This window comes from Mus musculus, chromosome 3 (genome assembly GCF_000001635.26).
Source record: "Mus musculus strain C57BL/6J chromosome 3, GRCm38.p6 C57BL/6J".
NCBI classification, from domain to species: domain Eukaryota; kingdom Metazoa; phylum Chordata; class Mammalia; order Rodentia; family Muridae; genus Mus; species Mus musculus.
This window is the reverse complement of record NC_000069.6, coordinates 92,341,654-92,352,142: the sequence shown is the minus strand read 5'-3', so window position 1 is coordinate 92,352,142 and position 10,489 is coordinate 92,341,654.

Sequence of the window (10,489 nt, the reverse complement as noted above, 5' to 3'; positions counted from 1 at the left end):
GCAGTCTCACAGTCAAGGACCAATTTATAGGACTATCTGGCCAGTCGAGTGGGAGCAACACTGACTGATAGTGGGCAGGTCCCAAAATTTCCAAACCAAAATGCAAATCCATGCATGACTGGCTTGACTGGGACTCTACGAAATGGGAAATATCCTGTTCCTGGACATCACCACTGTTGAGACCTGTGACTCAGTGAGCACTCACTGTTTTAAGTTTCAGTGAGATCTCACTTTGTTCTCTTCTGTGATTGTAACAAATGCTTTTTTCCCCCTCTTATATCCTAAATTAAGTGTTTTATTTGTTTTGCTTAAGCTTATTAATATTCTGTGGTGCCTTGGCCTATTTATATTCCATTTTTCTAGGTATAATTTGCCTATGGGCTGAGAGAAAGAATATTAATGATTTTCACTGTTGTTTCAACTTATTATTTGACAAACCTCTACCTTGAGTTAGTTCATGTGTAGTTTCTGACAATATTGATTTTTGTGAATATTGGGAAATAGTATATGACCTGCACTGGGGTGGCTAGTAGCCCTAGGTCTTATCCTGACATTTTTCAGGACCGCATGTTAAACATTATTTGGGGTATGTATTAGAACTTACCTATAAAGGTGCCCACGAGACTGCTTATCATGACAGTACCAGAACTAAAATTGCACCTGTCCTGGGCATATTCCTTCTTATGTGGTTAACGCATAGAGAGAGATACATACACACTCAAACACAGAGAGGGGGAGGTGACAGGAGCAGAGATAGACAAACAGACACAGAGACACACACACAGAATGACCACTACTCATATATTTCAAACTCCCATGTAGGTACATGTATCACTTCCTGCTGTTCTAAGGCTTTACTTAATTACTTTCATATTAAAACTGACAAAAATGAATTAAAATATTATTGTTTTGTAATTTTTATTTCATTTGTTAGCTACTATTAGAAAAGGACGTTTTTGATGCTACAAAATTTTGAATCAATATCAGATAAATAAATAAGGTTTTAAAGACATTGTTGAAAATGTCTGAATTTTTACTCAATACTATTAAATTTTTCAAATATTAATTAAGTTTATTTCAGCATGATAATTGTTTTATTTTCTAGTTATTGCTAAAAGAATAAAAATATTCACAAAATTCCTTCTGGCTTCTAATTTCTGTCCTAAATACAGTCCATGTCCAAGTGTATCTACAGATGAACTAGGGAAAAATATATATATAATGAAAAGGTATACCATATAATACTGTACAAGGATTTAAAAGAAAGAAACTGATCTGTAATAACTATGGACAAAACAATGGCAGGTTAACTGAAGTTAGTCAGGAAGAAGAAAACAAATACTGTGTGACTTTTCTCATATTTCAGCTCTAAGAAGCTGATCTCACAGAGGCTCATAGGATGATGTTGGTTTCCATGAGAACAGTGTGGGTGAGAAAAGGATATGGAAAGTTTTCTGAAAGGGATCTAAGCTAACATCGATGCAAAGATAAATTCAATGAAGTTTTTTTATATTGTTAAATCTCTACGTGACAGGATTATGTTTTCACTATAAATGGTGGTCACTTTGTAAGTGTGGAATATACCGACCTTCATTTGAACTGTCAGGAATGTTTGCATGAATCATGACACCCGCTCATTATGTACACTATGTTGAAATTACATTAAAAATGAAAAGGAAATCTCCGATTAAAAAGTTTTAGGTGCTTATTTTGATATTTTTAAAAGACTCTTAACACAATGGTGTACACAGATAGAAGTGAACATGTGAAAAAATTGATATTGAAAAAAATGGAATCATTAGACTTCCCTGAATTGGTGACCAACATCTGCAACACAAACTTTAAAGCCAAGCATAGAGGTGTTAAAGAGCACCACTGTGTGTGAAAAAGGAAACAACCCACTGAGAAGCCACTGCTTGAAATATACATGCTGAGGGTTGGTTCACAAAATTTTATTAAGAAATCACTGAAAGACAATAAGAGAGATATTCATCAGGGGAAAAAAAAATAAGTCTCTTGTGTATCCCACAGTTTTTCACAGATGATCTTCCAGAATAACACACAAAAACGCTACAACAAAACATCTTTTAGATTTAAAATTTGAAATATATCTTATTCTCATAACAAAACCTACAGGGTGAACTAAAATGCTTGGTCTGATTGGAAGATAATTTCTCTAAGATTCCACATAGTTTACAACACAATATAGTATTCTTAACAAAAATTAAAAATGATATTTTCCTGTGTTTTATCAAATAATAATGGAAAAATAGTTACAGCAGAAGAAGTATACTTTAAAATTGTACAAATCCATGGAGAATAAACAATTTTCTATGATTTAGAAAATCAACATAATGTGTAAAGCTTTACGTTTCTAGAATTGAACCTATCAGAACACAGAACATACATCAAAAACATTATAAAAATATAAATTAAACTGGGAAATTTATTTTTTATTTAAAAATAAAATATTTCTATACCATTCATGAATTTTCCAGAATAGAATTTGAAAATGCTTCTCACTTCATGAAGCTAGTATAACTTTAATGTCCCAGCTTCCTATAATTCAGATACTGAAATGGTATGGAAACCTTGATCAACTATAGAAATTAATTCTAGAAATATATGAATGATTGGGTAGTGCATGGTGAAGAAGGACTTTTCCTTTTTCTAAATTTAATTTAATTGGGGGGGGGGATTTCACCTTACAATCTGCTCACTGTCTCCCTTCTGACCACTCCCTCCCACAATCCCTCCCTCCTCAACCTCCCCATTTCCCTGGGTGCAAGGGGCTCCCCTGGTGATCCCCACCCACCCTGTCACTTCAATTTTCTATGAGGCTAGGCACTCCCTCTCCCAATGAGGCCAGACAAGGTATCCCAGCTACAAATAAAAAAAAAAAATTCCCAACTACAGTCAACAGCTTTGGAGATATATGTTATAACAAGTTTTTAAATAAAAATGTCTGTGGAAGATAATTTCAAGAGGTCAGGTAAATTTAAGGAAGGTATGGAGTAGGCAATTAATTGCTCAACAGCGGATTTTTTTTTTTTGTCTGAAGGAGTAAACTTTCTTTGTTTTGCAGAGAAAAACTCTCTGGGGACAGAGAAAAGAGAGAGAATACATACACACACACACACACACACACACACACACACACACACACACAACATGCACACACATAAAACATGCACACACCATGTATGAAGCAAGTTTCCATAAGCTCCAAAAAACTTTATTTTTTCTCTAATAGATGATATATCCCAGTGAAATCTTTCAAGCAATATAAAATTAACAATGTGATTATATTCCAATTTTATATATGTGAATAATTTCCATGAGTAAAAGAAAACACTATGTATTAGTCAGGATTCTCTAGAGTCACACAACTTTTTTTTTAATTAGGTATTTTCCTCGTTTACATTTTCAATGCTATCCCAAAGGTCCCCCATACCCACCCCCCCAATCGCCTACCCACCCACTCCCCGTTTTTGGCCCTGGTGTTCCCCTGTACTGGGGCATATAAAGTTTGCAAGTCCAATGGGCCTCTCTTTGCAGTGATGGCCAACTAGGCCATCTTTTGATACATATGCAGCTAAAGACAAGAGCTCCTGGGTACTGGTTAGTTCATATTGTTGTTCCACCTATAGGGTTGCAGTTCCCTTTAGCTCCTTGGGTAATTTCTCTAGCTCCTACATTGGGGGCCCTGTGGTCCATTCAATAGCTGACTGTGATCATCCACTTCTGTGTTTGCTAGGCCCCGGCATAGTCTCACAAGAGACAGCTATATCTGGGTCCTTTCAGCAAAATCTTGCTAGTGTATGCAATGGTGTCAGCATTTGGAAGCTGATTATGGAATGGATCCCTGCATATGGCAATCACTAGATGGTCCATCCTTTCGTCACAGCTCCAGAACTTATGGATAGTCTCTAGATAGTAAAGGAATTTATTGATGACTTACAGTCGGCAGCCCAATTCCCAACAATTGTTCAGTCGCAGCTGTAAATGGAAGTCCAAGGATCTAGCAGTTACTCAGTCTCACACAGCAAGCAGGCAAAGGAGCAAGAGCTAGAGCTAGACTCCCTTCTTCCAATGTCCTTATAGTGTCTCCAGCAGAAGGTGTCGCCCAGATTAAAGGTGTGTTCCACCACACCTTTAATCCCAGATGAAAGGTGTAGCCCAGATTAAAGGTGTGTTCCTTAAACTCGGAGATTCAATCTTCTGGAATCCATAGCCACTATGGCTCAAGATCTCCAAACCAAGATCCAGATAAGGATCTCCAAGCCTCCAGATAAGGGTCACTGGTGAGCCTTCCAATTCTGTATTGTAGTTCATTCCAAATATAGTCAAGTTGACAACCAGGAATAGCCACTACACACTATTTTCCCTTATACCACTACATGATTAAACATCTTATGTAATACAAGTAAAAGACAAATTATTTCCAAAAACATTTTAAATCTTAAATATGTAACATATTATACATTAACAAAGTATAAGCTAGCAAAATATTGACTCACAATCAGTCTCTCTTACTGGCAGACTAAACTTTATGGTTGCAAAGAAGGAATCAATCATCTTATTATTTATATTAAAAACAACCTTATAAAAATCCTTAAGGGGGTCACGAATCTAAACTTTTATATATTAAAATCTGTCAGCATCTTCTACTTTAAATCTTCAGAGAGCAGACCAACTCACAAACAATGTTTTATTAAATCATATCAGAAAGCTGAGAGCAAAAATTGGTACAAGAAATTAACCATCACATTGATCATCAGCCTAGCTTTAGCAAAAAGGCACAGCAGCTAGTCGTTGTTGGACTGTCATTGTTCTAGTTCCATGACCTGAAACACTCCTTTCTTCAGTTTTAAGAGTGTACCTTTTTGAACATTAAGTGGTTCTCCAAGATTTTCTATGTCAAAGTCACTAAGAAATACATCTTAAATGAATTTTACTAACAATCTACATCCCTAAATTTTTTCTCTTTTTTAATGGTTACTTTATTTATTTGCATTTCAAATGTTATCCCCCTTCCTGGATTCCCCTCTACAAATCCTCTATCCCAGTGCCCCTCCCCCCTATTTCTATAATGGAGCTCACCCACTGTCTTAGTCAGGGTTTCTTTTTTTTTTTTAATTAATATTTTTATTACATATTTTTCTCAATTACATTTCCAATGCTATCCCAAAAGTCCCCCATACCCTCCCCCCCACTTCACTACCCACTCATTCCCATTTTTTGGCCCTGGCGTTCCCCTGTACTGGGGCATATACAGTTTGCGTGTCCAATGGGCCTCTCTTTCCAGTGATGGCCAACTAGGCCATCTTTTGATACATATGCAGCTAGAGTCAAGAGCTCCGGGGTACTGGTTAGTTCAAAATGTTGTTCCACCTATATGGTTGCAGATCCCTTTAGCTCCTTGGGTACTTTCTCTAGCTCCTCCATTGGGAGCCCTGTGATCCATCCAATAGCTGACTGTGAGCATCCACTTCTGTGTTTGCTAGGCCCTGGCATAGTCTCTCTTGCACAAACATCATGACCAAGAAGCAAGTTGGCGAGGAAAGTGTTTATTTGGCTTACACTTCCACAATGCAGTTCATCACCAAAGGAAGTCAGGACTGGAACTCAAGCAGGTCAGGAAGCAGGAGCTGATGCAGAGGCCATGGAGGGATTCTTTTTACTGGTTTGCTTCCCCTAGCTTGCTCAGCCTGCTCTCTTATAGAACCAAGACTACCAGCCCAGAGATGGTCCCACCTTCAAGGGCCTTTCCCCCTTGATCACTAATTGAGAAAATGCCTTACAGTTGGATCTCATGGAGGCATTTCCTCAACTGAAGCTTCTTTCTCTGTGATAACTCCAGCTGTGTCAAGTTGACACACAAAACCAGCCAGTATACCCACCCACTCCTACCTCACCACCCTAGCATTCTCCTACACTGGGGCATCAAGTCTCCATAGGACCAAGGGCCTTCCTTCCCATTGATACCAGATAAGACAATAATCTGCTACATAAGCAGCTTGAGCCAAGGACCCCTCGATGTGAACTCTTTGGCTGGTGATTTAGTTCCTGGGACCTCTGGGGGTTCTGATTGATTGATATTGTTGTTCTTCCTAAGGAGTTGGAAATCCCTTAAGCTTCTTCAGTCCTTCCCTTAATTCCTCCATTGGGATCGCCATGCTCAGTCCAATGGTTATCTGAGAGCATCCACATCTGTATTTGCAAGACTCTGGCAGAGCCTCTCAGGGGACAGTCATACCAGGCTCCTATCAGCAAGTGCTTCTTGGCATCATCAATCTTGTGTGGGTTGAGTGTCTGCAGATGGGATAGATCCCTAGGTGGGGCAGTTTCTATATGGCCTTTCCTTCAGTCTCTGCTCTACTTTTTGTTCCTTCATTTCCTTTAGACAGGAACAATCTGGGTTAATAATTTTTGAGATTGGTAGGTGGCCCAAACCCTCAACGGAGGAGGGAGGGAGGCAGGCGGGCAGAGGTGTGCCTAACCTCTGGATATGGTCTCTACAGGTTCTTTCTCCCCTTTGCTGGGTATTCTAGTTAATGCCATCCTTGTTGGGTCCTGGCAGCCTCTTGCTTTCTTGGCATCTGGGACTTTCTAGTGGCTACCCTCAATTCCTCAATCCTCACTGTTACACATCTCCACTCAATTTCCTGACCCTCTGTACTTCTCCCACACACACACCCTATCTCCTTCCACACCTGACTCTGCCCCTTTTTCTTCCTCCCCTCCCTCCCTCTACCTCCTGTAATTATTTTGTTCCCCCTTCTAAGTTCTTAGAGTAGTAGTGAAATCATAAATCTGCTCCAGCAGCAATGCTTGAAAAAGACCAATCACTAGTATTGTGTCAGTCACACTGCCCACTGAGGGGCTGGAGACACCCTAAAGTTTGCATCCAGCTAATAGATTAGGAAGGTGACTATGCCATGAGTGCAACAAACAGGAAAATTCTACAACAGCATGAAGACCTCAGGACACTTAGTTCTCAGGTCTCTGCCTTTCCTAGGCATGCACATTGTGTAGGTATGCTAACCAGTGGGCAGTTTTCCATGAGTTCTAAAACTGTTTTGGTGTTTTTGTGTAGGCTCTTCAACAAATAACTATAACATCCGATGAGGGATTAATATCTAAAATACACAGATAACTCAAAGTAAAGAAAGCAAAAGGAAAGGAGCCAGGGAGACAAAGAGAGGGGTAGGTAGAGAGAAAGAAGGAAAAAGAAAGAAAGAAAATAATTATGAAAGACAGACAGGAAGGAAGGAAGGAAGAAAGGAAGAAAGAAGAATAGAAGGAAGGGAGGGAGGAAGGAAGGAAGGAAGGAAGGGAGGGAGGGAGGGAGGGAGGGAGGAAGGAAGGAAGGAAGGAAGGAAGGAAAGAAGGAAGGAAGGAAAGAAGGAAGGAAGGAAGGAAGGAAGGAAGGAAGGAAAGAACCAAGAGAAAAAAGAGAGAAAGAGAAAGAAAGAAAGAAAGAAAGAAAGAAAGAAAGAAAGAAAGAAAGAAAGGAAGGAAGGAAGGAAGGAAGGAAGGAAGGAAGGAAGGAAGGAAGGAAGGAAAGAAGGAAGGAAGGAAGAAAGAAAGAAAAGCAAAAGAAAATAAAAAAGAAATGTCTCAAGAGAGATGATTCAAGGGTTAAAAGCATTTAACTTGTCTTAAGAGACCCAAGTTCTCTTGCCTACATGTGCATCTGCCAGATCACAAATCCCTCTTCCTCTATCCCCAAAGAACCTGGCCTCCTAAGCATTGTATTCACATGCCTAAACCCATACAAAGACACATACAGGTATACATAATTAATGGAATAAAGAAGAGGTGACTCCTGTGGGAAAAATGGTAGAGATATACAGAAATACATAAACAGTGGAGATACAAGGTATAAATAATATTTAATCAATTTGATAAAACCTCAACTGGGGTCTATCTACTGGAGGTAGAAATGCAAATCAAAATGACCCTGAGATTCCACCTCACTCTAGTCAGAATGTCTAAGATCAAAAACTCAGGAGACAGCAGATACTGAGGAGGATGTGGAGAAAGACGAACACTCTTCCACTGCTGGTGGGATTGTAAGCTGTTACGGTGACTTTGGAAAACAATCTGGTGGTTCCTCAGAAAAATGGAAACAGTTTTACATGAAGGCCCAGCTATACCACTAGTGAGCATATACCCAAAAGATTCTCCAATGTATAACAAGGAACCTGTTCCACTATGTTTATAGCAGACTTATTTATAATAGCCAAAACCTGGAAACAACCCAGATGTTCCTCAACAGAAGAATGGATACAGAAAATGTGGTGCATCTTCACAATGGAGTACTACTCAGTTATTGAAAAGTGATGACTTCTTGAAATTTGCAGGCAAATGAGTGTAACTAAAAAATAGCATCCTTAGTGAGCTAACCCAGACTCAAAAGGAAGCACATGGTATTTACTCACTGATAAGTGGATATTAGCCCAAAAGCTCAGAATACCCACAGTACTCTCACAGATCATATCAAAGAAAACAAGAAGGAAGACCAAAATGTAGATGCTTCAATCGTATTTAGAAGGAGGAACAAAATAATCTTGAGACATGGGAGGAACCTGCCAGCGAAAGGTGGTTGTCTTAGGGAGAAAGGCTGGTGGACAGGATAAGGTATGAGAAGAGACAGAAGAGAAGTTCAGAGGGTCAGAAAAATGATTAGAAATATATAGCAGTGGGGGTTAGGAAATAGTGGGGAACCACTAGAAAGTCCCTGATGCCATGAAAGCAAGAGGTTTCTAGGCATTAGGTGAAAAACCCAGAGAGGATGCTTGCTTCTTAAATTTTGTGAAATGTTAAGGAGGCTGATAGGAGGGGTGGAGAGGGACAGTCAATTTTGACTTTTTAGGCATATTGATAACTTTCTATAACATTCATGTTTAAAGGGTGTTGTGGTTCTCCAAACAATTAGAACTGCGCCTGTCTCTTTCTGTGTTGACTGCCATTGGATCCCCTTCCCCTAACTGGGCTGCCTGGTTGTGCCTCAGTGGGAAAGGATGCACTTTTCTTATTGTGACTGGATGTCCAAGGGTGGAGTGCTACCCAAGGTGAGCTCTCCCCTCTCTGAGGAGAAGAAAAGGGAGTAATGGGAGGAGGGATTAATAAGGGTTGGACAGAGTTAATGGAGGCCAAAATCAAGATGTAAAGTATATAAATAAATTAATTTAAAAATAGAAACATGGGCACAAATATGTAGTAGATGTACAGCTTTGTCTTCATGTGTGTCCCAAACAAATAGAATAGGTGCTAGCCCAAAAGTTATTTCCTCTATGTGGGATATGCTTTTCTGGCTGGACTGCCTTGTCTGGCTTCAGTGGGATAGGATGCACCTACTCTCACAGATACTTGATGTACCAAGGTGCAGGAATACCCAGGGATGGAGCCCACCAGCTTTTAGAGGAAGGTGAGAGACATTAGGGCAGGGACTGTGGGAAACGTTGACTGGAACTGGGGCAGTGAGAAGGATGTAAAATTAATAAGTAATAATAATAATAATAATAATAATAATAATAATAATAGAAACATGGAAATATTTCACTTCACACATAAAGTTCATTCTGAAAAATAAAGAGGATCCCCAATTACATCCACCATTTATCTGCAATATTATGGATAAAATAAACATGAGAAGCAAATAAAGGGAAGATGAAATATAACATGATTTGGTACATGATTGCCTATGCTAATTATGTGCAAGCCACATCCATAATGGAACAACTGTACTATAGTCATTGTGCTACTGATGGTGGTACTGCAAGTGATGTTGTTGGTGCTGGAGACAATGGGCATGTAACTAGTGATGGACATGCATATGGTGCTCTTAGTAGAGGTGAGTATGACTATGGTAGTGAAGGTAGGCATTGTTGCATAGTGTGACTTTTTGTACTGTTTGTGATAATATGGTGGAATTGGTGATGAAGATGGTCATCTAGGGGATAGAAATGGGATTGTAGTAAGGGTACTAGAAAGGATATAAACCAGCAGCTTCTAAAACTATCAGTTACATACAACTAATTAGGTGCTGCAGACTATGCAAATAAAATGGCATGGAATAGTTCAATTGGTACTAAAGGCAAGGTTGGGGTATAAATAAGTTTCAACAAATAAAAGTAACAAGAAAATGTTCAATATTTTGAGTCATTCAAGAAACAAAACCCCAAATTATACCAGAACAACTTTACCTGTGTATGAATGAGTACCATTGACATAATACCAGGACCTGGAAGAACAATGGAGGAAAAGGAACACAAATTCTCAAGTTGTAAAGAGAGATTAACCAAGCAAATATAGAAATCACTGTGGGGTCATCCATAGAAATAACAATAAAGCAAAACTATCATATGATTCAGCAACATCACTTGGGTTCCATATAGTTTTTTTTAAAGTCCTATATGTATAGAGCACACAGTAGAGTTGCCTGCATATTCATCTATGTTTCAGTACTCCTAATATTCAG